We start from the raw sequence: 27,744 nt of genomic DNA, 5'->3' as shown, positions 1-27,744 counted from the left end.
ACCTCCTTCTGTTTGTTTAACAAACATAATGTTTTCCATTTCAATTGAGGTTTTACATTTTTCAAAGTAATTTCAGATGATCTCCTATAAAAATAATGAATTGGTATTTGATATTCTTATTCTGAAAATGAGGAATTAAAGACATAATTTAAACAGTTTGCACATAAATTACCTGGCAAGTAGTCAATAGCCCTGGTAATACAGCATCTAATTTGAGACATCTGATGAAGCCTTATTTGGTTTGAGACATATATCATAATCTCTTTTATAAGTGAGAACAGGAACACTAGTCCTTAGTACACATAAAAAACTATGCCATGCTATAAGGTTTATATTATTGATACATATTTATATAGGGCATTCTTTAACCATCCTTTCATGTTACTATGTATCCTGTTAAATGGAATAGAAAAACTAAGCACTAATTAAAAAGGAATGAGAAGAAGACCGGTAACAAACATTCTAAAAGCATACATGTTCTTATCAAAATCTGACTTGTCTCTCCCATTCAAGCAGAATAAGGGAAGGGAAGTGACTTGATTGAAATAACAACCATGTTTAGTCATTGGGAAGTGACTTATGCCTGGAAGAATATGGAATTTCCTAAGTATGTTTCTAAGGAAAATCTGTAGAACTCAAGTCCAGAAAAGTCCCTCAAAAGGAAATGGATTTTTAGTGCATATAGCCTGTGAATTGCAGGTATGAGAGAGATCTCAAATCGTCCTTGAGGTCTGTGATCTGATGCTCCAGTGTAATCAGAAAGAGAAAATGAGGATCAGATAGTTGTCCTCACCCTGCAAATTTGAAGTTAGCTCTCTTAACAGGAAAATGGAAATGCTATGATTCAGAGACATTTATCTTTAATTTGTGTAGTTTTCTGATGAGAATCCAGCTGCTCTCTTCAAACTCAGTTGGTGGGAAGTGGAGGCACATCCAAAGCAAGATTACAATAAAGCTTCCTAACAAGTCATGAGTCACATAAAAAGAAGAGTGATTATATTATGCAAATGTCTTGCCCCATGTCTTTCTGTTTTAATAACTGCAAGTAAATACTTAAAATCTGAACACTGGTTTATTTACCAGCAAGAACTCTTGATTCAATAGAAAATAACAGCAGTTGCTTTAAATCCTCTTTAAAGTTGATCAAGCTACACACCTAAGGAAAATAATCCCAAGTAGTCTGCAATTCTAGAAGACACATCAGCACCTTTGTTTAAATTTAATCTGGTAGGAGGCAAAGGTATGTTCATAGGGAAAACACAAGGACATTTAGGACAGTTGCATGGCATGATCAAGCCACAACAATCACTTGTATGAGCTGATGGAAAATGATACTATGTTCTTCTCCTTCTAATCTAGTACTAACTACTAACCCACACTTTAATTTTCCAAACACATCAAATGATAATGTCCATTTCCATATAGGAAATTAAATTAAAAATCAGCCAGTTCTCAAGGGTGCCTATCAAGGCTGTGACGTTCTCAAAGGATATTGTTAATGAACTTGAAGAAAGGAATCATGTCAGGGTCTTGAATGGCCCTTCAGTTATGCGTATGTAGTTCTTTGAAATCCACACAAATGCTGCGTAAGGCATCCTGAAAGGGCATAGTGTTCATTCCAAATGATTTTAAAAGTACTCATTGGCAGGAATCTCAGTGTACTAAATCTAAATTTAGGTTTAGAGCTATTTGAATAGGGAGAAAGAAATGATAACATTGTTTACAAATGACCTAATTATACAACTTCTTTTATCTACCGTAGTGTGGAAGAAGGTAACCATACTACTGGAGTATAGTGAACATTAGCAAAATTGACAAAAAAAACTATTTAATGATTATGTTTCAGATTCAGACATTGCCTCATGTTACAAGACTTGTTTTATTTTTCTTTTTCACAAAAAGGAGGTACTATCTGTCCTGACAGCCTACAAGCATATCCAGAAGCACTACAGGAAATATGATGAGGGTATATGGAGAAAAAAACTTGAACTTCAAATCTCACAAGGCAAATAAGATTTATGAGCACTAAAAAGGTGATCTCAGCAAACAAATGTTATTTCTACAACTTCTGTTTCTATTTCTTCTGAAAAGTTGAGAAACTAAGTTGTGAACTATAAACTATTTACTTGAGCAAATCAAACTGTATTTTTTCAGCCAAGGAATGATGACTATTACTGAGAAAATAATTACACTATATATCTCAAAGGAATCTATGTACCTAAACTATGTACTACATCTATAAACTTAAACATTTGAACTACATATTGGACTTATATGTAATTTCCTAGACAGAAAAATGTGTAATAATGATCTTTATTAAATGGAGTGCTGGGGAATGGGCCATAGTAATAACACACTTAGAACAAATGATTGGGATATAATATGCATTAAATAAATATTTTTTTTCTTGGAGAACAAGCTTTTGGGGTTGAAGTCATGAGTGAGAATTCTCTGTGGAATCCCTTCTTGATGTCCCATGAGCATATATTCCTGGAAGACATCAAAGACAATAGATTGACATGCCCCAAGGAGCTGTCTTTGCTTTTACAAAGTCTTCGTAGGCATGGGACCCACAGTGGATGTCAAGGCTCCAGAGAACTAAGGCAGAGAACATCATGCTAGAGCCCAGATAGCTAAGGATGAGCTTTCTTGAGGATCTTAGTACTACTGTAAACCAGAATCCACCCATAAAACACAGAACTGATTTGATATGATGCTGAAAGGTAAAACTGCAAGGCCATTGAAGCTTAATTCCTTACTAAGCCAGTGAGATAGAATCAGAAACAAAATTTAAATTGATTCATAATAATCAAGAAATATGATGTTTCTTTATTCCCATGTTGAAATTAGCCCCCTTCCCCCAATTCATTTGTTTTTTGTAATATAAAACAGTGAGCCAAAGAAATTTACTCTGACCCAAAACCAGAGTCAGTGAAAGAAGCACTTTATTTCTGAACCCAGAACCTAAGAAGCACACCCTGAGTCTGATACTAGGACAAAGAAACACACATTGACCCTGGAACCAGAACTAGTGAAAGAAAAAGGCCCTGGTCCCAGAACTAGAGCCAAAAAGCTAAAAAGGGCACAGTAGTCCTAAAAACTGTTCCCTGTTTCATAAACCTCCTGTCTATATTTCTTTAACAACAGACCCCAAAAGATTCTAACCAGACTTTTAACCAGTTATTACTACAGAGAACTGAGCAGAGCTCAGTTGTAATACTCTGTCTAGGAGAGGAGCAGGATTGTTACATTCTGCAGGGAGACCATTCTCCCCACTGCACCCCAGCTTTAGACATAGCCTGACTTACTAACAAGTCAGGATACATCTCCCCTCCCTCCGACTCTGAGAGCTGTCCTATTGCAGCTCCAGTTATAGCCTGACTCCTCAACAAGTCAGGATACATTTCTATCCAGAAGAGTGGTCCTGATGCAGTTCCATGTGTATCCCGACTCTCCAACAAGTCAGGATACCTTTCCCTCCAGAGTGGTCCTGTTGCAGCTCCATGTATAGCCCGACTCCCAAACAAGTCAGGATGCATTTCCCTCCAGAGAGGTCCTATTGCAGCTCCAGTCTCCAGAGCTATTCCTTTGCAGCTCCAGAGCTGTATCACTTATAAGTTCTCCTCTTTCTTCTTTCTCTCCCTTATCAGAATGCAATCTCATCTACATTCTCCATCTCCTCTGATGCAGAAGCATGGATGTCTAGGGAAGAGTGTTGGTATCATTTTCTCAGTATTTGTTAAAGGCAAACAGAACAACAAAACTCTAGAATTTGAGGAATGGTTCAATGTATGTTATGCAGAAGAATACTTCTTACAATTTTTCATGTAAGAGAAGAATGGTCATAGAGAGAAGTTCATGCTGCTATGAGGCTCTAAAGGTATAGTCCAAAGGGGTCATTTTTATAAGTATTCATGATACATCAAAAATATCCATGAATTTAACATTATACTCCAAAAATATCTCCATGCTTTCTACCACATATCTACTACCATAATGGTCAAATAAAACCATTAGAGGTAGATCTAATAAATTTGTTACATCACTGTGGGGTTTTCTTAATAGAAATTATGCTTAAGTTTGAAAACTTCTTTAAAAATTGTAATGCTTTTGGAGCTGGGTGGTGGTGGCGCACGTCTTTAACTCTAGCACTGGGGAGGCAGAGGCAGGTGGATCTCTATGAGTTTGAGGCTAGCCTGGTTTACAAGAGTTAATTCCAGGACAGGCTCCAAATCTAAAGAGAAACGCTGTCTCGTAAAACCACACCAAACCAAACCAATCAACCAACCAACCAAACAAACAAACAAAAAACCCAAAAATCAAAAAAATAATCTTTTTATTTAATAATAAAAGCAATACAGGCAAATTCAACAAACTGAAAACTATATATAAAGTAGCAAAAAACAAATCAAAAGAAAACTAATAATAAAAACTCAGTTGTCAACCAAGAGACATCCTTGTTGACTCTTTTCTTTTGTTTTGTTTTGTTTTTTTCTTTTTGCAAGCACACATTTTAAAACTACTTGTGTGTTTCTTCTTATATGTAGATCCTAGGCCCTGTACTTTTGCTCTGTGTGCTTACCTTAGAGTATTAGGAAATCTAAAACCTAGAAAGGGGATTGCATGACACCTCAAGATAGGGCATACAGCACCACATAGATCAACTGAGGATGGAGAGGGATTATATTGTGGGCTGAAAGGTTCAAACAGGGAGAATGGTGGAGAAAGGGAAGGGGTAGGTATGAACATAAGGAAGGATATGAAAACACCACTTAGTAACTACTTGTTAATCCAACCAAATAACATAAGGTTTGAAGGCAGATATGCAAGAAAAGAGAACACAGGTCTTACGAACAATGGATTGTCAAAACCAAAATCTTCCTGTCAAGTGTGGGTTACTTCCATAGGAGCTACTGGTTACAGAGATCACAGAGTCCCGAAACAATACAGGCTCTTGCTATTCCTCTTGGTTACTCACACTAGAATGAGATAAAACTCTATTTTTGAGGCCACAATATGTCTGAGATGAAGAGAAATGAAGCTGAAACTGAGCTAAAAGATAGCTCCTTGATGGCTGTTCTCACTGCAATAAATGGTGCTATACACGCCACTATGAGCCAAACCACATTAATGGCATAACCCAGCTGTGAACTCTGTGAATTATAATAGTAACCTGTCAGGCAAGACAGGCCCATGGGTGTAGCGGTGTGACACAGCTGTTATATGGGGGAAACCTAAGATAACTGTGTAGGTGAATTAACATAGTATTAAATCACCTCCTAAATATCTATGTTTACAATTATAGGCCAAGACTATTCTAAGCCACAAACAGAAAAGCTTCCCCTGACAGTGACCCTAGATAAAAATAAAGACCCATGTACATGACACTAAGAATAAAGGATTGTGGAAGGTCCTAGATAAGACACTTACACCAATCCCTTAGGTTCAGGGACATTGCAGAAAAGGCATAGAAATAATGTGGTGGCTATAGAGGGGAGAGCGACAGCATCTTACTAACTTCTAAGCTGACACGGACATGGGGACCACGGACTTACAGAAATGGTGCATATTGACAATGTGTCTGCAGAAGTCATGACCTCCAAAGAGTCAGCTATACTGGGAAAAGGGCCCACAGAGACCTAGCATATACATATACTATTTCTCTATTGGCTACACACAGATTCTGGAGAAGGGGAAGTATGGTATCAATTAGTGTACCCACTGAAGAGGCTAGTAGACTCTGATGACCATTTCTAAATTGAGGATCATGTAGGTAGCCTTGATTAAATTTCTTGGGATACACACACGCACACACATGTGCACACATGCATGCACACACACATACAGACACATGCATGCACACACACACCATAAATAGGGAGATAGAGATTTGTAGGGAGGAGGTGACTAGGGTAGAGGAATGGAGAGCGAATGGGGGAAAGAGCAAACATATATAGTGTACATTATCAAAGTATGCATAAAAACTCATAGAAACAAAATATAAGAGAAGATAACTTACTAGTGAAAAAGAAACAGAATCTTTGTGCATATTTTTATGAGAACTGGTTTTCCACACTCAGATTCCTGTGTTCATTATCATAGAATCAACAAAATTGAGCTGTTCCCTCACCCTGAGGGATGCTGTTCCATCACCCTTTCTTTATAGGTATTGCCTTCTTTCTTTTCTTTATACCACAGCAATGTCTTTTCTAATATTCACTCCTACAATTGTGTCATTTCGGGTCCATAGTGTATGCAAGATTCTACTTTTTTCTCAGCACAAAGCCTTTTTAGCTGATTAGCTTGTACATATCAGTACTCTGCACTTTTAAATTGGTTGTGTGATACTGATGCAGATGTTCTGCAGTGCTATGTGGGTTACTGAATATTTACAAAAGGGGCATGTCTCAAAGACTTAGTACCCAGGTTGATGCTAAGAGGAGGTGGTGCTCTTAGAAGGTGTAACATACCTGTACAGGTGGGGCCTCATACAGGCTCTTGGGTCACTTGAGGACCTTGTGTTTTCTGCTTATCTGGCACTGGGGTGAGTATTTATCTCCACAAGTCTGCACAACATACATTACCACCTTTGGACACAAAGCAACGACCAGCCTGAGCTTTGACTAGAACCCCCCCACACACCCCAAATCCTTTTCACTCTAACTCATTTACCCTTCTCAGCTGTTTCTTTGCAAGTATGAAACACTGTCTGCTGAGCACTTTATTCAGGTACATCTTGATTCCAAAGTACGCTTGGCATAGGCTGCTTAAACATTAGCAGTGCAAGCTATACACAAATTCTTCTATTGCATAGCAAAAGTGTGTTTATAATAGCTTACTTATTCACTAAAATATTATTAACTAAAACAATTATAGTTTTAAAACTATCACAAAGGCAATTTTTATCACTGAAGATGTCTATCAATAATTCTTTAAATAGCCACTCATTTGATACATTAATATTTGATCCAACTTATTTAAAATTTACTGGTGCCTTTTGTATATTTTAATTATGTAAAGTATTGTGTATACTATTTAAATTAGCACTAGGATGAAAATGGCATACTATGTTATCTTTATCTACAAAAATGAACTTCTAAAAGCATGGTGTTACATTTTACAAAGGGTAAACTTATAATAAAACCTTATTTCTCTGTGCTTTTCTTTATTTTATGAATTTTGTACAATGTTCACCTATTCTTTATTTTGAAAAAATTAATGTTTTAAACAAAACGACAAGATTTGGGTGAGAAAATGGCCCTCTAAATAAAATGTAAAACTCCAAGTCCAAAATTGTAAGTTACTTTGTAATTACACAGTTAGTATGGCAGGGGATTGACTTATATTTCTTCACCTCCCCCTGTCTATCTGAGAGAGAGAGAGAGAGAGAGAGAGAGAGAGAGAGAGAGAGAGAGAGAGAGAGAGAGGAGAAAGGGAGGGAGGAAGGGAGAGATGGAGGAAGGGAGGAAGAGAGGGAGAGAGAGAGGGAGATTTTAAAATTTATGAAACACAGACCAAATCAAAGTGGTACTTTCCTTTCTATGTGTGGCAGAGAGTACAAAAGCCTGATATTTCTGAGAAGATGCAAATTGAGATATCCTTTTCTTTAAATTTAGAATAATATTCTTTAAAGCTTTTTCTTTCTGGAAGACAATTCAAACTCTACTGGAGAGAAAGCAATGAAGGGACAAGAGGAGACAATAGTTCTGTATGCAGTTATTAGTGCTTGAATATAATTATTAAAGGATCACTTAAAATGCTGAAATTTAACAACCATATCATTTTCTGCTCAGCCTCTATTCGTGATAACTCTTAGAGGTTTGAATATCCCTATTAGTTAGTGACTGTAATATCTTGCATGGTACAACAGAAACACATTCATTGGGTTAATATGTTTTAATTACTTACTTAACTAATAAACATCTTCCAGTAGTATATTTCAATTCTATATCATTAGTTCTCGTCACTTTAATTTCTGTAATCTCCTGACAACTTCTGCCACAGAAACTAATACAACCAAAGAAAACATCAAACAGATGCAGATAAACTAAGCAATGTCTCCTATCTTGATGGTGGTATTACATACTATGTGAGCTTATTAATCTTGAGATCTGATATTTAGGATTATCTTAGATACTATGAGATTACGTTTATATTTCATACATAAGAAGGTATCCTTATATTGTCTCTTGTTAATCTTCTTAACTCCTTTTAGAATAGTTACACTATTCTGAATTATATTTCCATCTGTATATATAATTCTGCAAACAAAATTAGTAAATTATATTTTATAGATCTAATATTTACTATTTCTAGGTGGAAGTGTAAATAATTATTGCATTGGACATTAGCTGTGCTGTTTTACACTACTTGCTCATTTTAATTTCCTCAAAATTAACCATATTAGGTAGTATTCACAAATCAAAATTTGGGCAGAGTATCTATATTTGAGACAGGTGAAAATGAAAGAATGTTGACAAAGGGTGCTACAAAACACAATGAATGAGTTTCCAGTATTCTTTTGAATGCTTGTTGGAGCTCTCAGGGTGCCCTCTGGGCTGCTGAACACAGTCATTTGACCCTTGGCATCTGTAGTGGAAGGGCATTTTTTGGTATTGGCTCATTTTCTGAAACTCTAGGTCCATTAAATAACAATCTTAGGACCCATCTACTAAGGAACTACTTAGACAAATTCTGAGTTCAATGAAACTTGTTAGTGTTTTTCAAGTATTATAATAACATCTGCAATTACCTGAAAACCATAGTGAAAATCATTCACCTTTTCCCAACACTACATGGCTCTGTGCCATGAGAACTATTGTATGCAGGGACCAGAGCAGGGACTCTTTGTTCTTGTCACCAGAAGGTGCTTGGAACTGCTGATGAGAGGCAAAGTCAGAAAGGATTCCCCTCTAAAGGTCTAAAGCATGTTTCATTACCGATGACTGCAGGCTCTTCTTTGCCTTCCATGCACACTACCCTACTTCTTCACTACTCCCCCAACACCCCTTGTCTTTGGTCAACCTTCCTCCTAGTTGGATTCAGTCTCAAGAAAGTCCAATGTATAAGCTTGTAGCTTAGAAAGCCAGAAGAGTACTTCCTGGATGCTATTAGACCAGTGAATAGGATGGAAGAGAAGAAGAAAATTTCATTGTCAGGTAGACCTGAGGTTGAATTCTGAAATGCATTCTGTGACCGCAGTGATATTAGATAATTTACTAGGGTCTTTTTCCTTTTGAACATTAGTAACTGTAGGGTTTGTATGAGAATTATATATAAAATATATAAGGTTGTTTAATACACTGTTCTGCATCTAATCCTCAAATACTGCTAGTCAGTCCTATGCTTATGAAAATAGGAAATGGTTCTGCAGTGGTATTCTACAAAATAAATAGTATTAAAGGATACATTATACAGTGTCTAAACAGAGCACAAAATGCAAATTTGCAGTTTAATTTGAAGTCAAAGTAATAATATTCTAAAATGCATCATATGAAAATAATTAAACTGGTTATTTTTAAATTTTATGGAGAGTATAATTTACCAAAAACATCCTTTTACTGAATTCATAATAAATTTCCTAATCAATAACTGCTTTTTCTGGCTTTATTTGAAGCTTAAAAAGTGGGCATAAGTAAGAATAGTTAGGCTAATTTCTTAGAAATGCAATAATTCAAGAAAAGAAATACTTTATGGAATTGAAGATTATCTTCAGAGAGTGAGGAAGCCTCCTTGATTTCTGATGCTCATTACAAAAAATATGTAAAGTGAATATTTTAACAGAAATATTTATTACTAGGTCACTCAGTACTGCAGTAGACACAATAATGTTACCGATATTTTTGTAACACAATCATTCTTTCATGGTATTATTTTATTTTACAAATGTTAGCAATAATTTTAAGAGCTCAGTGAAGCCTTCCCCTACACTCTTTAAAGGGCAAATAGAATGCAAGGTAATAAAACAAACTGATTAATCCCCAAGAAAAATTACTCTGTGAAACAAAAAGGTGAACATGCAGAAATTTATCATTACATTCTGTTATCTAGACTATGTAATGAACAGAAGTTCCTTTAGTAAAACAAGTAACATTTCAGCTCAGAGAAGTCTTAAATCAGTGCCACTCACTATGAATGGGTCATTTTTAAAACCATATTTGATCACATACACAAAATAGCTGAAACCTGTAACTTTATTTTTTAAATATGCTTACAACAGAGGAACTATAGTAAATGTTTCCACAAACAAAAAAGAGACAGCAGATACAGATTTATTTTCAACTTTTTATATCCATCTTTTTTCACATATTATAGCTATAATTTATTTAGTTCACTTAAATCAACTCTTCATTGGCCTGATAATATGATTCTCTGAAATATAGCTCCATGATGCTGCCTTCAGAGAAACAATGATAGACAGAACGCAAACCAAGAGAAGATATGCTGTGTGGTGCAGAGGACTCGATTCTCCTCAGAAGGCAGCCAACAAAACAATTGAAGTAAAAAAAAAAGTGATTATGACTTTAAATATATTCAGAAAAGAGGTGGCTTGTAAGATATTGACCATTTAAAAGAATATCCAATAGCTAAAAACAACAACATCAAAATGTAATCATTGTGGTTATCAAGACCACATCATCTACATTGCTTTACTTAACCCAACTGCAAATAAATAAATAAAAGCAGATTATCCTTATAACAGAAATCTTGAGATATTGTCAATCCTGCAAGAGTTTTTGCAGAAGGAGGTTAACTTTGGTACCCTTCTTTGGCATGTTCAAATTTTCATCTAAGTGGCTGTGAGTAATCAGACATATCCATCTCCTCCAGATCTGGTAGGATTAAAATCTTACTTAAGGTCCAAGCAATTTTTCCAATACAAGTTCACATACTAAAAAAGTTATAGGAAAGTTTCTTTAATAGATAGGAGAAAATCTTCATTCTAAGACTAAATTTTAAATTTTCTTTTGTCTTAAAAAAATGACTTGGTTTTGTATTTTCTCAGTCCAAGGAGGTAAAAAGCAAACTCTAAAAACGTGATGGCTTTCTGTATGTCTTCATGGTCTTGAACAGTGATCTACTCAACACTATCACTCATCCCTGGTCTTCTAGGATTGCCACTTTCCCTGTCTTACACATACTGTAAGCTACTCCCAAATATTATACCCTCTCTCTATATGCACTATTCCTATATCTCATGTCTACCCTCAAGCAAAGATGTACTTATCTAGTCTCTGAAGCTGAGCAATGATCTCCTATCATTGATGGTGCTGGAACCTAAAATCTGTTGTATGTCTGTTTGTTGTGGATGTACAAAGTTTATGTCTTTGCTGAAACATATTTTATTAGTTTCCTCTCACTTAAAATCTCATCATATATAAGACACTTTACTATTAGAAAATAACCTCACATAGGGTGGGATGTGGCATCTATGAGGAGCTGTTTAAGTGACTTATAATTTAAGTACAATGTGATACAGTTTGCAAATGAGATTGCATAGCTAAAATAGACGCTGCTCCCTTTTTTAGAAGAAAAAAAGAGAAAAGACACTCTCATTAAGTGAACATTTTATCTTTATTCCAAAAAAAAACCTCAAAAGGCTATATCAGGGTTTGCTGTTCTTGGTGATCAAATCCTTCCCTTGTTTCAAGAAAGTGGCATTAGCATGAGGTACTGAATGAAAAATAGTCATAATAGCCTTCTGCTGGATTGACTGATGGACTTGCAGATCCACGCTAATCAGAACCCCGTTTTTCACTATGATAATTCTACAAATCATATGACAATCACCTTCTTTCACATTCCCCACATGCTCTCTGGGGTCTGGGAAACAGGAAACCCTGAGGCGTCGTATAATCACTGTTTATCTGTAAATCAAGAATGTTTTCAAGGTAGTCAGTCTAATGAAGGATTAGAATGAGCTAGAGGTTAATTAAACAATTTTACTGGTGATTTGTGAGTGATATCACCAAAAACTGAAAATGCACTTGATATTACACATGCTCCCACCAACTCTCGGTCTCTGTCTCTCTCCTGGAAAACAAGTGGACAAATACCTCCCACCTCTCTTCTAGTTCTTGGACTACAGAATTGTGTCTCCATCCAGCGTGGAAAGAAAAATTTCAATACAGAGCCTGACAATCGATCTTAGGTGAAATATTATAGTTCCTCCCAAATTAGCAAAGCAGTTTCATACATTGTTACCTATACATATACTTTTTGTAGGTGTGTGGATACAACGGTTTACAGGATGGGTAGGAATATTTAACTCAACTTTTAGAGTCTGTTATCCTAAACTCTACCTACTTTCTCAACGCAATGATACAATCAGCATAATTGGGGAAAAAAAATCTGTCCTTTTAAAAATTAGGATTCACCCATGTGCATGCCATGTTAAGCCTTTAAATGAGAATTAGCACAAATGAGACATTAGTGGAAAGAATTTGGGCTGATTAATCCTCTGTAAAAGACCAGGAACTTCTTCCAGTTGCTGTTATCCATTGGAGGGAGAAATCAGAAATGCATTTACATTTGACAGTCTATGTAGGGGTAAGAATAACTGAGTAAGTCAATAGGAAAAAACTACAAATAAAATATATTCTCCATTAGAGGCCTTTCTACCTCAACAATCTTAGAACAGTCATGTCTGATAATCAATAAAAACTTCCTGATGAAAGTATATTCTTTTAACCAACAATACTTCTCTGCCTCTCTCTGGAAACATGTCCCCAACTCTGAAACCTACTTTGTCCCTCAGCTTGTCAGATAATGCAAACGATGAAACAAAAAGTTTCCCAAACACCCAAGATTATCATTAAATGCTAAACAATTAAATGTAAGCACTGTTTATAAAAACAGCAACCGTAAATACAGGTAACATACAGTAGACTTCCTTTATCTTTAATTTAACTTTCTATGATGTCAGTTACACAGTCAGCAAACAGGAGCTTCAACATGAAGAAGTAGTGAATTTTGAGTAGAAGAAATCTGGTTTTGTTTTGCTTTATCTTTTCCAGGACATGGGACATCTCTTGGTCCACTTGTTTATTTTGACTAAGCTCCTTGCCTATGGTAGCCACGTTGGTTATTGGTTTACCTGTCAATAGACCTCAGTGCTTGGTTTCAAGTGACATTATTTCATTTCAGAATGGCTCAAAGCATAAACGGGTAGTATATATTGGGTAGTATAATCTGTGTTTTAAAATTCTTTATTCATTTTTGGTATTTCAATTTATGTAATTATTGTTTTTGTTGAGACAGAGCTCACTTTATAGTTAAAGTAGACAAATTCCCAGTGATAGCCTGCCTCAGCCTCCCAGGGGCCAGGGTCACGTGTGTGAGCTGCCATCCCAGCTTTTGCTGTCATCCTCCACATTGCTTTGGCTATTTGGTGGCTTAGGTGGATCAATATATGTTCTGAAATCATTTTTTCTTAGTTGTGTAAAGAATGTGATCAGTATTTTGATACAGGTTATATTGTAGATAACTTAGCCGAAGTGAACATTTTAGTAATGTTAAGTCTTCAGTTTAAAAAGGGAAACCTTTGTATTTCCTTGTTTCTGTCATTTCTTTCATTAATGTTTTATTTTAATTATAGTGACCTTTTATGTTTTTGGTTAAGTTAATCCTACATTGGAGATTGTTATTTTTGTTGTTTTTTTGTTTGATGTTTTAGATATTATAAATTGGATTGCTTCTTTGGATTCTTTTCCATTAATTCATTATTGATGTCTGCCAGCATCACTAATTTTGGTATGCTGATTTGCATCTACAACTTAATGGGTTTGCTTCTTAGTTCTAATGTGTACATGGGTATATTTTCCCTTGTCAACTGCAAACATTAACACTTCAATTCTTTCTTAATTTGCACATTCTTTATTGCCTTCTCATGTCTTATGCTTTCAGATTCCTGGTCTTCTGTTAAATAAAAGTGGTGAAAGTAACCATCCTGGTTCTGTTTTAGATGTTAAGAAAAAAGATCCCGTTCTCTCACTTTAGTGTTGTTAACTGCTGGCTTGTTACCTAAGGCCTTTATTATGCTGAACAAAGTATGTTACCTCTAGTCCTAATTTGTTTACAATTTTTTATCCATGCTTAATTTTATCATGGGCCACTTTGTTGTCAACTGAGATGCTCGTAAAGATTGTGATCATTCATCTTGTTGATGTGGTTTATAATGTTGATTGACTTGCTTATGTTGAGCCCTGCTACCTTGGGATAACTCCTACTGAATCCAATCTTTTCAATATGCTGTAGGATTTGGTTTGATTATAGTTAATTTTAAACAGTTCTAAATTTTTATTTTTATTTTATTTCTAAATTTTATTTATATTAATATACATGAGAACAGAGTCAATTCTAAAGGTTTTACCTTTATTGTTAGCAGAATACTACAAGCAGAACAAGAGATCACTGTGTATTAGAATTATGCAATGTGAGGGATGTTGGGAGCATTTGTGTGTGTACACATTTTGGGGAGGGGCCCACAGAAGTGAGTCCATTCCACCTTAACCGAAGGTCAGAGAGTGATGTGGGATTTCCCTCAGTATGCTGTGAATACCATTGGTTAATAAAGAAATTGCCTTGGGCCTGTGCAGGAAATAGAGGTAGGCGGGAAAACCAAACAGAATACTGGGAGAAAGGAAGTAGAGGCAGAGAGAAACCGTGTAGCCCCTGCTGGAAACAGACGCTGGATGGAACTTTACCCCGTAAGCCATAGCCACATGGCGATATACAGATAAATAGAAATCGGTTAAATTAAGATATAAGAATTAGCCAAAAAGAAGCTAAAGCTAATGGGCCAAGCATTGGTTTAATTAATACAGTTTCTGTGTGGTTATTTTAGGAGTCTGGCTGGCCAGGAAATGAACAAGGACCTCTTATAACAAGAGAGTTTAAACCAACTCTTCTCTTGCTCTTTCAAAGTTATTGACAAGAGGTCTGACTTAAGGTCTGGCTTCAAACAAGATATCTTGACCTAGGGTATGGTTACTTGATGTTCTTTATATTGAGATGACCCACAGAGGCATATACGTTCCACCTTTACCAAAGGCCAGAGAATTCGAGCCTATTCTTCTCCTTAAAGGATATGGCAAGAGATTTGACCAAGGGAGTGACTGCCTACAGGATACTTGGTCTAAGGTGATGTTACTGCATGTTTTGCCTAAACAACAGAATGTTTAACTCAGGATATAGTTGTTTGATGTTTCAAGTATTGAGACAAGTACTTGCTTTGTTCTTTGTATCATGTTAAAACAGTCTTTTGCCTTCTTCCCCCAGTTTTGGATTGGGATATATAAGCATATGGAAAATAAACATGAGCAAATTCAGTATTCACTAGATTGTCCTCCCAGTTCTACTCTGTGCCTCTATTTCTTTTCTTTCATATCTCTGTTCCTCTTACTTAATATTTCTAATCTACATGCCCCTACCCTTGAATGTGCAAATCCCATTGAGGCTTGACCTTGACAGATGTCACTCGAACGTGGGACCCTGACACACATTTAAGAGTTTTGGTTCCATACTTTCTTCATCACTGGACTGAAGTCTCACGATCCAAAGGAGGAGCAGAAGGAGAGAGAGCACGAGCAAGGAACTCAGGACCGCGAGGGGTGCACCCACACACTGAGGCAATGGGGATGTTCTATCAGGAACTCACCAAGGCCAGCTGGCCGGGGTCTGAAAAAGCATGGGACAAAACCGGTCTCGCTGAACATAGCGGACAATGAGGACTACTGAGAACTGAAGAACAATGGCAATGGGTTCTTGATCCTATTGCACGTAATGGCTTTGTGGGAGCCCAGGTAGTTTGGATGCTCACCTTAATAGACCTGGATGGAGGTGGATGGTCCTTGGACCTCCCACAGGGCAGAGAAACCTGCTTGCTCTTTGGGCTGAGGAGGGAGGAAGACTTGATTGGGGGAGGGGGGGAATGGGAGGTGGTGGTGGGGAAGAGGCAGAAATCTTTAATAATTAAATAAATTAATTAATAAAAAAAGAGTTTTGGTTGAGTTTCAGCAGCCTTGGATTCAGACTTTTGAATAGTGTGGAAATTGTTAAGGATATAAGAACTCTCAGAGAGGCACTAAATCAGTGTTGTGTCTTGAGAAGTGTTGAATCCGAAATGTCTCCCCCAGGTTTGAGTTTTTAATGCTTGCCTCTCAGCTAGTAGAGTAATTTTTTGTGGGCTCTGCAAACCTTGGAAGGTAGAAATTGATATATAAAGTAGGTCAGTGACAGTCTACTTAGCATCAGTGACTTATGCCCTCAGAAGCTATTGCAGCTATTGCCATAGAGGAACCTAGATTCTTAAGGATTTGTCACCCTTACTGACTTGCTTGCCTTCAGGTTCATGACCACATATGCCATAGCCCACTATATATTCCTACCACTAGGCTGAACCATTTTATCATGTCTTCCTTATTATCATGAACTAAAAATCCCCTGAAAACACAAGCTATGTAATAAACCTACCTTCTTTATGATGAGGAGGGAGTGCTAACTGCCAAATTGAATGATTCTCTAATTATCTGGTATATGGATTCCTGGATATGCCTTTGAAATACTCTCTTGGTATTGTTAAATGATGTGGGGTAACATAAATCCTAGATTCTATCAAACAAAGTGAGTTGAACATTGGCTTGTATTTGTCGTCTTCCATTTCTTGACTGTGGATGCAATATAGCAAAATGTTACAGGTTCATTACATCTTGATTTACCCAAATGATGGACTATATCCCTGAACTATGATTCAGAATAAGCTCTTTCCTATGAGGTGCTATGACCAGGGTATTTGGAAAAGAAACTGAGACAAACCTTAAGTATTTTTATCACAGCAATAAAAAAGTAGCTAATACAAACATAAATTTCATGTATTAGAAATGTATACTATATGCTATATAATATATAAGAAACATGAACTGAGATGATACACTAACTAAATTTATGTAATGTTTGTGGAGAAAAATGATATTATGTAAATTATTTTGAATGTAAATAGTACATTAAAGTAATTTTTCTTTATATGTGCTTCACTAGGAAGTTGACTGATACAATGGTTTTAATTCACTAGTGTATAGTGTAGGAAAAATTTAAAGTAATTCCAATGACCAACAGTTTAAATTGTTGAAGTAAATCTGGTAAAACCAAAAAAAAAAATCAAAACATAGGATTCCACACAGCTAATAAAAATTATAATTCATGTATATATTTGTCTCTCCCTAAATGCATGTACATATATATTTATGTACATAAACATATTACACACACATAATATTGGTTTTTCCCCTTGGTTTCTGTTTCCTTACTGGTCTTTTGGCCTGAGTGACCCGTGGTTCTAGTGACCCATCAGTCCTCAGGTCCAGTAGCATGAGCATGTTTCTGATGTGGTTTTGGTTCTCTCTATGTGTGTATGTTTCTGTGAATATTTGAAAATAAATCTAAATGACAGTTGCGTGATTAGGTAAATAAAGCAGTTGTTAAAATATTTCACAAATATTATTATAAAATATTGAATCCAGGAACACAATTCCAACAAGAGCCCACTGCTCCATTTGAGGCCATACTGGTAACCAAAGCCTCAGGTAAGACCCATCCTAGACTTTCAAGACTTTCTAAGAGCTTGCCCAGCAAAACCTAAAGAAGGGAAGAGCTCACACGCACACACACACACACGCACACACACATTCACTCACAAACAAATACACACATACTACTATTACCACCACCAACAACAAAACAACAGGAATTAGCAGTCATTGGTTATTAATATCTCTCAATATCAATGGATTCAATTCCCCAATAAAAAGACATAGGCTAACAAAATGGATGTGAAAACAGGATCCATCCTTCTGCTACATACAAGAAACACACCTTGATTTAAAGACAGACATTACTTCAGAGTAAAGAATTGAAAAAAGGGTTTTATAAGTAAATGTGCCTAAGAAGGAAGCTAGTGTAGCCATTATAATATCAAACAAACTCTCTTTCAACAAAAATTAATCAAGAAATGGGAAAGAACACCTCATATTCAAGAAGAAAAATTCCACTAAGATGACATCTCAATTCTGAATACCTATGCCCCAAACATGAGGGCACCCACATTTGTAAACGAACATTACTAATCTTAAGTTACACCTTGAGCCCACAGATTAATCATGGAAGACTTCAGCACCCTACTCTCAACAGTGAACTTGTCATCTAGACAAAATTAAACAGAGACATAATGGACCTAACAGATTTTAAGAATCAAATGGGCCCAATAGATATCTAGAGAACATTTCACCCAAACTCAAAAGAATTTACCTTCTTCTCAGCACCTTACAGAACTTTTTTTTTTCAAAATTCAGCATGTACTTAGTCAGAAAGCAAGTCTCAACATAAATAAGAAAATTGAAATAGTTCCCTGTATCTATCAGGCTACCATAGATTGAAATTAAATTTCAACAACAACAGATAGCCTACAAACTTATGGAAAATGAATAACTTTCTACTGAGTGACTACTGGGTCAATAAAGATAAACAAAAAAGAAATTAAAGATGTTCTACAATTCATGAAAATGAATACAACACACCCAAACTTATGAGACACAATGAAAGTGGTGCTAAGAGGAAAGTTCATAGCACTTTATAATGAATTTGGAGAGATCTCGTACTAAACTTAAGAGCACACCTGAAAGCTCTAAAACAAACAAAAAACCACCACCAACAACAAAAAAGCAAATAGTACCAAGAGTAATAAACAGTAGGGAATAATCAAACTCAGGGCTGAAATCAATAAAATAGAAACAAAGAGAACAGCACAAAGAGTCAATAAAATAAAAAGTTGGTTCTTTGAGAAAAATAACAAGATAGATAAATCATTATCCATAGTAAGAAGCAGAGAGAGGATGTTCAAATTAACAAAATCAGAAATTTTGTTTCATTGGGAGGAAAAGAAGATCATAAGAACAGAGGTAATCCAAAAATCATTAAGATATAATTCAAAAACCTGTATCCCATAAAATTGGAAAATCTAAAAAAAGAACAAATTTCTTGATAGATACCACATATCAAATTTAAACCAAGATCAGATAAAAAATTTATAGACCTATAATTCCTAAAGAAATAGAAGGAGTCATCAAAATTCTCCTAGCTAAAAAAAAAAAAAAAATCAAATTCATTTCATGAAGCCACAGTTACCCTGATACCCAAGTCACATGAAGACTCAACAAAGAGACTGGCAAACCAATTTCCCTCATGAACACTGATGCAAAAATACCCAATAAAATATTCAAAAATAGAATCCAAGAACATATCAAAAGTTTCATCCACCATGATCAAGTAGGCCTCATCCCAAGGATGTAGTAATGGTTGACCATGTGAAAATTTGTCAATGTAATCCACCATATAAACAAACTGAAAGACAAAAACAAAACAAAACAAAAAAACCTATGTGATCATCTTATTAGATGCTTAAAAAGTTTTTGACAAAAACCTAACATACCTTCACAATTAAGTATTGGAGAAATCAAGTATACAAGACACATACCTAAATATAATAAAGACAATTAACAACAAGCAAATATCCAAAATCAAATTAAATGAGAAACACAAAGCAATTCTACTAAAATCAGGAACAAGAAAAGGCTATTTATTCTTTCCATATCTATTCAATATAATACTTGAAATTCTAGCTAGAGCAATAATAATACAGCTACAGAAGATCACAGGGATATAAATTGGAAAGAAAAAAGCCAAAATATCATTATTTATGATAGCAACCCCAAAAATTATGCAAGAGAACTTCTAAAGCTAATAAACAACTTCAGCAAAGTAGCTTAATACAAGATTAAATTAAAAAAATCGGTATCCCTCTTATATAGAAACGATAATGGTCATAGAAAGAAATCAGAGAAACAACACCCTTCACAGTAGCCACAAATAAAATACCTTGGCATAACTCTAACCAAGCAAGCAAAAGAACTGCATGACAAGAACTTCAAGTCTTTGAAGAAATAAATTAAAGAAAATATCAGAAGATAGAAAGATCTCCCATACTCATGGATTGTAGGATTAACATAGTAAAAAAAATGGCCACCTACAGACTAAACACAATTCCCATTAAAATTCCAACACAATTCTTTACAGACCTTGAAAAAACAACCCATAATTTCATGTGGAAGAGCACCACCAACAAAAAACCAGGATAGCTAAAACATTCCTCCACAATAAAAGAAATAAAATAACATTCCAGAGGTATCACTACCCCTGATTTCAACCTCTACTACAGAGCTATAGTAATAAAACCATGTGGTATTGGTACAAACACAGGCAGGTGGACAAAAGAATCTAACTGAAGACGCAGAGTTAAATCCATATGCTTACAGACACCTGGTTTTTAATAAAGAAGCCAGAATTATAAAAGGGAAAAAATCTGTAACAAATGGTGTTGGTCTGAATGAATATCAGCATGTAGGATGATGCAAATAGATCAATATCTATCACCCTTCACAAAACTCAAGTCCACATGAATCTAAGTCAGATACAAGGACTCTATAGAAGAGAAGGTGGGGAATACCTTTGAATACATGCTGCAGAAGACAACTTCTCGAATAGAATAACCAATTGTGCAGACACTAAGATCGATAATTAGTAAATGGAACCCCATGAAACTGAGTGATTGGGACACTAACCTCACTTACCTAGCCACTAATCCTTTGACCTACAGTTTATCCTGCCTGTGATATGTGCTGAGGTAAAGGTGGGCGCAAAAACTAGGGAAGTGCCAAACAATGACTGACCTTGCTTGAGACCCATGTCACATGAGGGAGTTACTCCTGACACTACCTGGAGGGCCAGGGACCAGAGGCAGGATGGCCCTGAGACCTAGGATAAAACCAAGAACAGCTGGCAAAAAAATGTCAATGAAAAGATTCCTAATGATCTTTTGCTATACTCATAGGCAGGATCCTAACATAATAATCATCAGAGAGCCTTCATCCAGCAACTAATGCAAACAGATGCAGAGACCTACAGCCAATCATTGGTCACAGCTTGGCGAATCCTGTGGACGCAGGGAGAGAAAGATTGTAGAAACCAGATGGGTCACACCACAACAACCCCACTAAATCAACTAACCTAGGCTCATAGGGGCTTACAGAGACTAAACCACCAGTCAGAGAGCCTGTATGGGTCTGACCTTGGTCCTATGTATCTATGTTATGGTTCTGTACCTTGACCTTCTTGTCAGACTCCTAACAGTGGAAGTAGGTGCTGTCTCTGATTCTTTTGCCTGCTTTGGGTACTTTTTCTCCTACTGGATTGTCTCATTCAGCCTTAATAGGAAGGATGATGCCTAGTCTTACTGCAACTGATGTGCCAAGTTTGGTTGATATACTTGGGAGGCCTGCCCTTTCCTGAAGGGAAATGGAGGAGGAAGGAATGGATGTTTGGGAGGGGGAAGGACTGGGAGGGGAGAGAGAGAAGAAACTGTGGTCAGGATATAAAATATGAGAGAAGAATAAATAAATAAATAAAATCTTAAAAGATGAATATGTCTACTCATCTAGGATAAAGATAAGGGAATCTGAGCATACATACTCATAAATATTGATGGTGTTTATTCTAAGTCATGGGGTTAGATATTATCTTCATTATTTCCTGTTTATTGATCTTCGTTCTCAGAAAAAGGCCATACAATTAAAAATACATATATAAATGAGCAATTGCTTATATAGTGCAATGGTAGAGTACTTGCCAACCACACACTGGGTGTCGAATTTTAGTTCTACTAGCAGACACTCACAAACACACACACAATACATTCATTCATAAATACATAAATGAAAAAATGATGCTAAAATCTACTGTCCAAAAGAAAAATAACTGGTTTCAACTAATAAAGATTAGAAGATTTAGCAATTTAAGTTTGAAGCCTAGTTTTCCTTAGGGCTCAATGCTCACTATGCACCCTAGTTTGATCTCAAATTCAGCATGCCTAATTTAACACATACTTCACCTCTGTCATTCTCAAATTGTGCACCAAAGCATTGCAGGGTATTGTAATAAAGTCATAGGGATGACAAAAGGGTTTCTAAAATAACTAATGAAAGTCAGCGAGACTCAACTTTTGTTTGATAACATACAAATCACTAGGCATTGGTAGGTCACAGTCTTAATATTAGATCTTGTTTTTAATGACGCTTATTTTGTAATCCTGATTTTTTTAGTGAGCAATGGAATAAAAAGCAAGTAGCACTTTAAAAATAATTAAAACTAGACAGACCACCATGTTAGCCAGTGTTCTGCTGCTGTGAAGAAACATTATGACCATAGCAGCTCTTATAAAGAAAACTTTTGGTTGGAGTTGGTTAACAGTTTCAGAGATTTAGTCAATTATCCTCATATCTGAGAGCATGGCAGCATGTAGACAGACATGACAGATAAGAGTTTGACATGTGGATCTGGAAGCAGTGCAGCTGGAGCTTAAATCTTAAAGCACCCCACCCCCAGTGACACACTTTCTTCAAGAAGGCCACGCCTACTTCAACAAGGATACACCTCTTTTAGTATCCTCCCTAACCACTAAGCATTCAAATCTATTAGCCTATGGGTACCATTCTTATTCAGCCACATTTCATTCCCTAGCCCCAAAGGCTTACAACCATACCATAATGCAAAAGTCCATTCAGTCCAAATTCAAAAGTTCTCATGCTATGTAACAATCTCAACACTGTTTAAAAGTCCAAAGTCTCTTCTGAATCTCCTGACAATCTCTTAACTATAACCTCTGTAAACGCAGAAATGAAAAGCAGAACATATATTTTAGATGTAAATGATACATAATCATTCTAAGAGGGAGAAAGTGGGTCATAATGAAGAAATCCTGGACCAAAGCAAGACCAAAACCTAGCTGAGTAAACTCCAGACTCTGCATCTCCATGTCTCATGTCAAAGAGCTCTTCGGATACACAACTCCTTTTATCTTTGTTGACTGAAACACACGTTTTCCCTTGGCTTGGTTCTACTCAATGATAGCAGCTATTCTTGGCTCTCTTAGCAGATATCCCATGGCTCTGGCATCTCCAAAATTTTGGGGTATCCAAGGCAATCCAGGCTTTACCTTCACAGTTTCAAAGTCTTCTCTAGACCTCCGTAAAGGGACACCCCTGACATATGCTTGCCCTAGAGACTTTCCTTAGTCAGAAAGGGAGAGTCCAATAACTCCTGTTTTGTATCTTTATATTGTTTTTCTTATTGTATTCATAACCAAGATTGCCAAGTCTTCTGCTTGCTAGGGTGGAACTTGGACCCATTGTTCCAGTTTTTTTGTTTTGATTGTTTCTTTCATTATCTAATCTTGGTTGTCCTGAAACTCACTCCGGCAGACAAGTTTGGCCTTGAATTTAGAGATCTGAGGGTCTCTGCCTCCCAAGTGCTGGGATTAAAGGTGTGCACAACCACACTGACTCTAACTTTTCTTTAATTCCTTTTATAAATTGGAAGCTTAGTTGGGTGTGGTCTTGCTCTGAGGTCACCACTCCCTTTAGTCTATTTAGGATGGGATTTTCTTTAATTTTTTTTTTTTATCTCCCTGAGCTCTAGACTTAGCTATTACTATTCCTGGCATTGTTTTTCTCCTCAAACTGTACATTTTATGTTTTTCCTTGCTCAGCTTTCTCTTCTTCATTATAGATCTGCACAAGAATCACAACTTTATAAAAATGATCTCTAGTTCAAATACTGATATTGTTCTCCTCTGAATCTTCTCAAACTAACTCCCTCCCTGCACGCACACGCGCGCGCACACACACACACACAGTTCAAATCAGCACTACTACTTTCCACGTTCCTACTGGTGTGACCCATTATGCCCTGCTTAAAGTGGTCAACTGCTTTTCTAATCCAAAAGTCTCTAAGTCCACATTCCACCAACAAGCACCAAAGTCAGGCCTGTTTTAGCAATATCTCTCTCCTGGTACCAACTTCTGACTTAATCATATATTTGATTGCTGTGGAGGAAAAACAGCATAAAAATGACAACTCTTATAAAGGAAAGAATTTAGTTGGGGCTTGCTTATACTTTAGAGGTTTAGACTATTATCCTCATTTATCCCCATGAGAGAAAGCATGGCAGAATGCAGGCAGACATGATAGTTGATAGTTCTAAACATGAATCCAAAGGCAGCAGAAAGTCAGAGAGACATTAGAGCTGTCTTTAGCTCTTGAAACCTCAAAGTCCACCCCAGGGAGACACATCTTCCAACAAAGCCACACCTTTTAAAAGTGCCACTCCCCAATGACTAAACATTAAAATCTGGGTACCTATAGGATAGGGGGCATTCTTCTTTGAAATACCATAGAATCTGGACCTAAGCATAGAGAAGCTGTGCAGAACCTGATGAACATACATGCTTGACAGTCAATTTGGCCCATAACTGTGGTTATTTAAAGAAAATATTGTTTTTCTTAACTTACATGAATTTTTTTCCAAATAGTTACAAAAATGATAGCACATAAATATTTGTAAAGTTCCCTGAACCTAGTAATTAGATGACCAAAGTTATTAACTGTATTACTAGGTAAGTATTATTGAGACAGGACGGGCACTATGAGCTATAAAATAGTAGAAACTCCTGGTCAACCTCATTAATGAACTTCAAATTTCTATCCAGGAGAAAGGATCTTTCTAAGAACAGGGTTCCCCACAACAACCTTGTATCAAGTTGACAGGCTCTGATCAGTTTGTAATTATAATTGAACCTGGAAGTAAGTAATTACATGCTGAGCTATTTGTGCTTAATTTCAGTGCAAAACAGGTATTTGGAAGAATGAGAATCAAAAGGAAACAAATTTGAGTAAAGATTCAGTTCTCATTAGCTTTCTGTTTATCCTCTTTCACCAAAGGCAACTCTTCATTATCAGTGTCATGAAAGAAAACCAGTGGCCGACATATAAGAATAGTGCAATGGCTGGAGAGGAGAGTGTCTGGGATCCCTGCTGTAGGGCCCTGATCTCTAGCTTATAGCCCCAGAGGCACATCCCAAGCTTCATCCCCATGCACTGAAGCCCCAGAGACCCCGTGAGCAGGCTCCCCATGTCACCAACCATCCCCCACTGCATCTGTGACCACCAGATCCATGGTCCTGCCTACACCTGGAGGAGGGGTCACTAGAGCCTTGGCCCCACTTGCATCTGGAGGAGTGATCACCAGAGGCTTGGCCATGCCTGCACCTGGAGGAAGAGCTACCATCTAAACTATAGGCCCCACGTATACCAATTGGAGGAATAGAAAGCACCGGAAGCACAGGCCCCATCTGCAATCATTGGAGGAAGAGAAGGGTAGATGATAGTGTAAGAACACATCCAAAAGATAAAGAACAATATGGCACCAGCAGAAACTAGTGGTTCTACACCAGCAAGGCCTAAACATCACAACGTATACGAAGCAGAAGAGAAAGACCTTAAAAGTAACTTCATGAATATGATAGAGGCCCTTAAAGAGGAAATGAAAAATTCCCTTAAAGAACTGCAGGAAAAGACAATAAATACTATTAAGGATATAATAACTAGATGGCCACATTGCTGTCATCTCAGAAAATTCTTTAGAGCAAAGGAAGAGAGCACATAGTTTATCTGAGCAGAGAAACAAAAACAGCAAGACATGTAAAGTAAGAGAATTTTTCTTGAATTATCCATCCATCCATCCATCCATCCATCCATCCATCCATCCACCCATCCACCCATCCATCTATCCATCCTTCCATCCATCTATTCTTCCATTCATCTGTCCAATCATATTTACTGATTCCATTCTTTGGCATGCCTTACATTATTCACAGAATAGAAGTTTGTCTGTTTTTTATTGAATTCCCAGTCAAATGGATGGTAGGGTACAGCTGACACTAATGAACATTTGAAAGGTCAAATGGAAACCTAGTGCTACAGAAACTTTTTAAAATATATGCACATTAAGGAGTCTAAGTGGAGTCACCAAATAATAGGGGAGACAATGCCCCACCTAGATATCTTTTATCATCAAGAGAAACATCCAATGCCAGGAATGAGCTGCATATAATTGAGTTGTCTTCCAGACACCAGAGGATCAATGAAGACATGAACTCACGAAGACTGACAGCATCAACAGGGCCTGCTCATGCTCAAGACAGATTGAGTCACAGTGATAAGAAGAAGTGGATACGAGTCCCCATCACTACCCAAGAAACTGTCTTCAATTGACATCAGCTTGTAAAAGAAAAGTCAGTTTTCTTCATTGGACTCTCATTAAAAATATTAACAACATTTAGGGCAGTCCCCATGCCCAGCAGTAGATGGCCAACACAAAATTAACAAAATTTTATTTTGTAGTCTTTTTTTTGGGTGGGGGGGGAGCATTTTCTATTAAATGGTCTTTTGCTTTTATATTATGGTTTCTGATTTTGTGTTTTTATGGGTTTGGAGGTTTTCTGTATGTGTGATTTTTGTTTTAATTTTTTAAAAATATTGTTTGTTGGTTTTCTTGCTTTCCTGTTCATTTCCTAAAATGAGAGAGAAAGAAGGTGCAGAACTGGTGGTAGAGAAGTGGAAAGAATCTGGCAGGATTTAGGGATGGGAAACAATAATCAGATAATATTGATAAAATTTTATTTTCATTAAAAAAGAAATAAAAGATATAATTTCACGTTTATTATGCCCTAATTCAAAATAAAGTCAATATATGCTATATTATTGTCAGTGACTGAAAGCAATCAAAGAAAAACTAATAACATATAAAAACCATGGACCTGGTTTATGATTGTTAATGAATTTATTCTGCACTTAAATCAGTCTAAATTTAGCAAATCCTTCCATAATATCTTTTTTTTTTCTTCCATAATATCTTGAAGAAAAGAACTCAATAGATAGAGGTTGTGGCTCCATGGTAAAGCAAGTTCTCAGCATCTGCTGGATTCTGAGTCCAATCCCAGCATCAATACCAAAGTAAATAAAGTAAATAAGGTAAGAAAAAGCTAAATACTGTGTACTTGGTAATAATTGTTGGGACCTGTGCAGCCTAGTCTCAAATCAGCATATGACTACCGGTCCAGTGGGTTTTGTGGGGCCATGCACCTGTGGAAACATCTCCCTTGACAAGGACCAGTAATCCATGGGGCAGTGTAGGTATTGACAAAATTCATGCATCTTGCAGGCTCTTTTCTCTCTCATTATATTGGTGATTCTTTGGGAGGTTTTTAGTTTTACTTTGCCAGTCACACATACAACAGCTGTAATTTTCCCTGGAAATTTTGTTCCTTTTCAAATATTTTTCCCTTAAGCTTCAACAGGGGGCTAATGTTTTTTAAATATCTTATGTGGCATTACTAACTACAGTTCCTAATCCTGGGAGCTTTTCTGACTCAATAGAGATAGTTTGGTACATATGAGAAAACAACACATGGAACATTAATCATGTCTCACTGTTCTGGAGAGAAGAGTAGGGCATGCACTACACAGAACAGGGAAAATGCCTCAGGAATACACAGAGTGCCAAATGTTGACAGTAAGTTCTCCGAACACCAAGAATATAGGATCTATGGTAGGATCTAGTAAATTCTGATGGGAATAATGCAATGTAAAGTATGGGATGGATAGATCCATCCTTACCATGCATAAAAGCTTGTATTGATGGGAGAAGTGTGGTACAGTGAGATGGGAAAAGAGCACTCTGTCAAAGTCTGCCTTTTACAGAGAGACTGAGACATGGAACTCTCTTGAAGAAAAGGGAAC

General features: G+C 36.5%; 1 protein-coding gene across 5 annotated transcripts in view; it reads right to left on the bottom strand.

Moving 5' to 3' along the window:
- Lingo2 (leucine rich repeat and Ig domain containing 2) overlaps positions 1 to 27,744 on the bottom strand; it is a 1,034,729-nt gene that overhangs the window by 327,768 nt on the left and 679,217 nt on the right. The window lies entirely within an intron of this gene.

The sequence above is a fragment of the Chionomys nivalis genome, chromosome 16, assembly GCF_950005125.1.
Source record: "Chionomys nivalis chromosome 16, mChiNiv1.1, whole genome shotgun sequence".
Taxonomy (NCBI): domain Eukaryota; kingdom Metazoa; phylum Chordata; class Mammalia; order Rodentia; family Cricetidae; genus Chionomys; species Chionomys nivalis.
The sequence above is the reverse complement of the archived record's forward strand: the minus strand, read 5'-3'. Positions and strand labels throughout refer to the sequence as shown.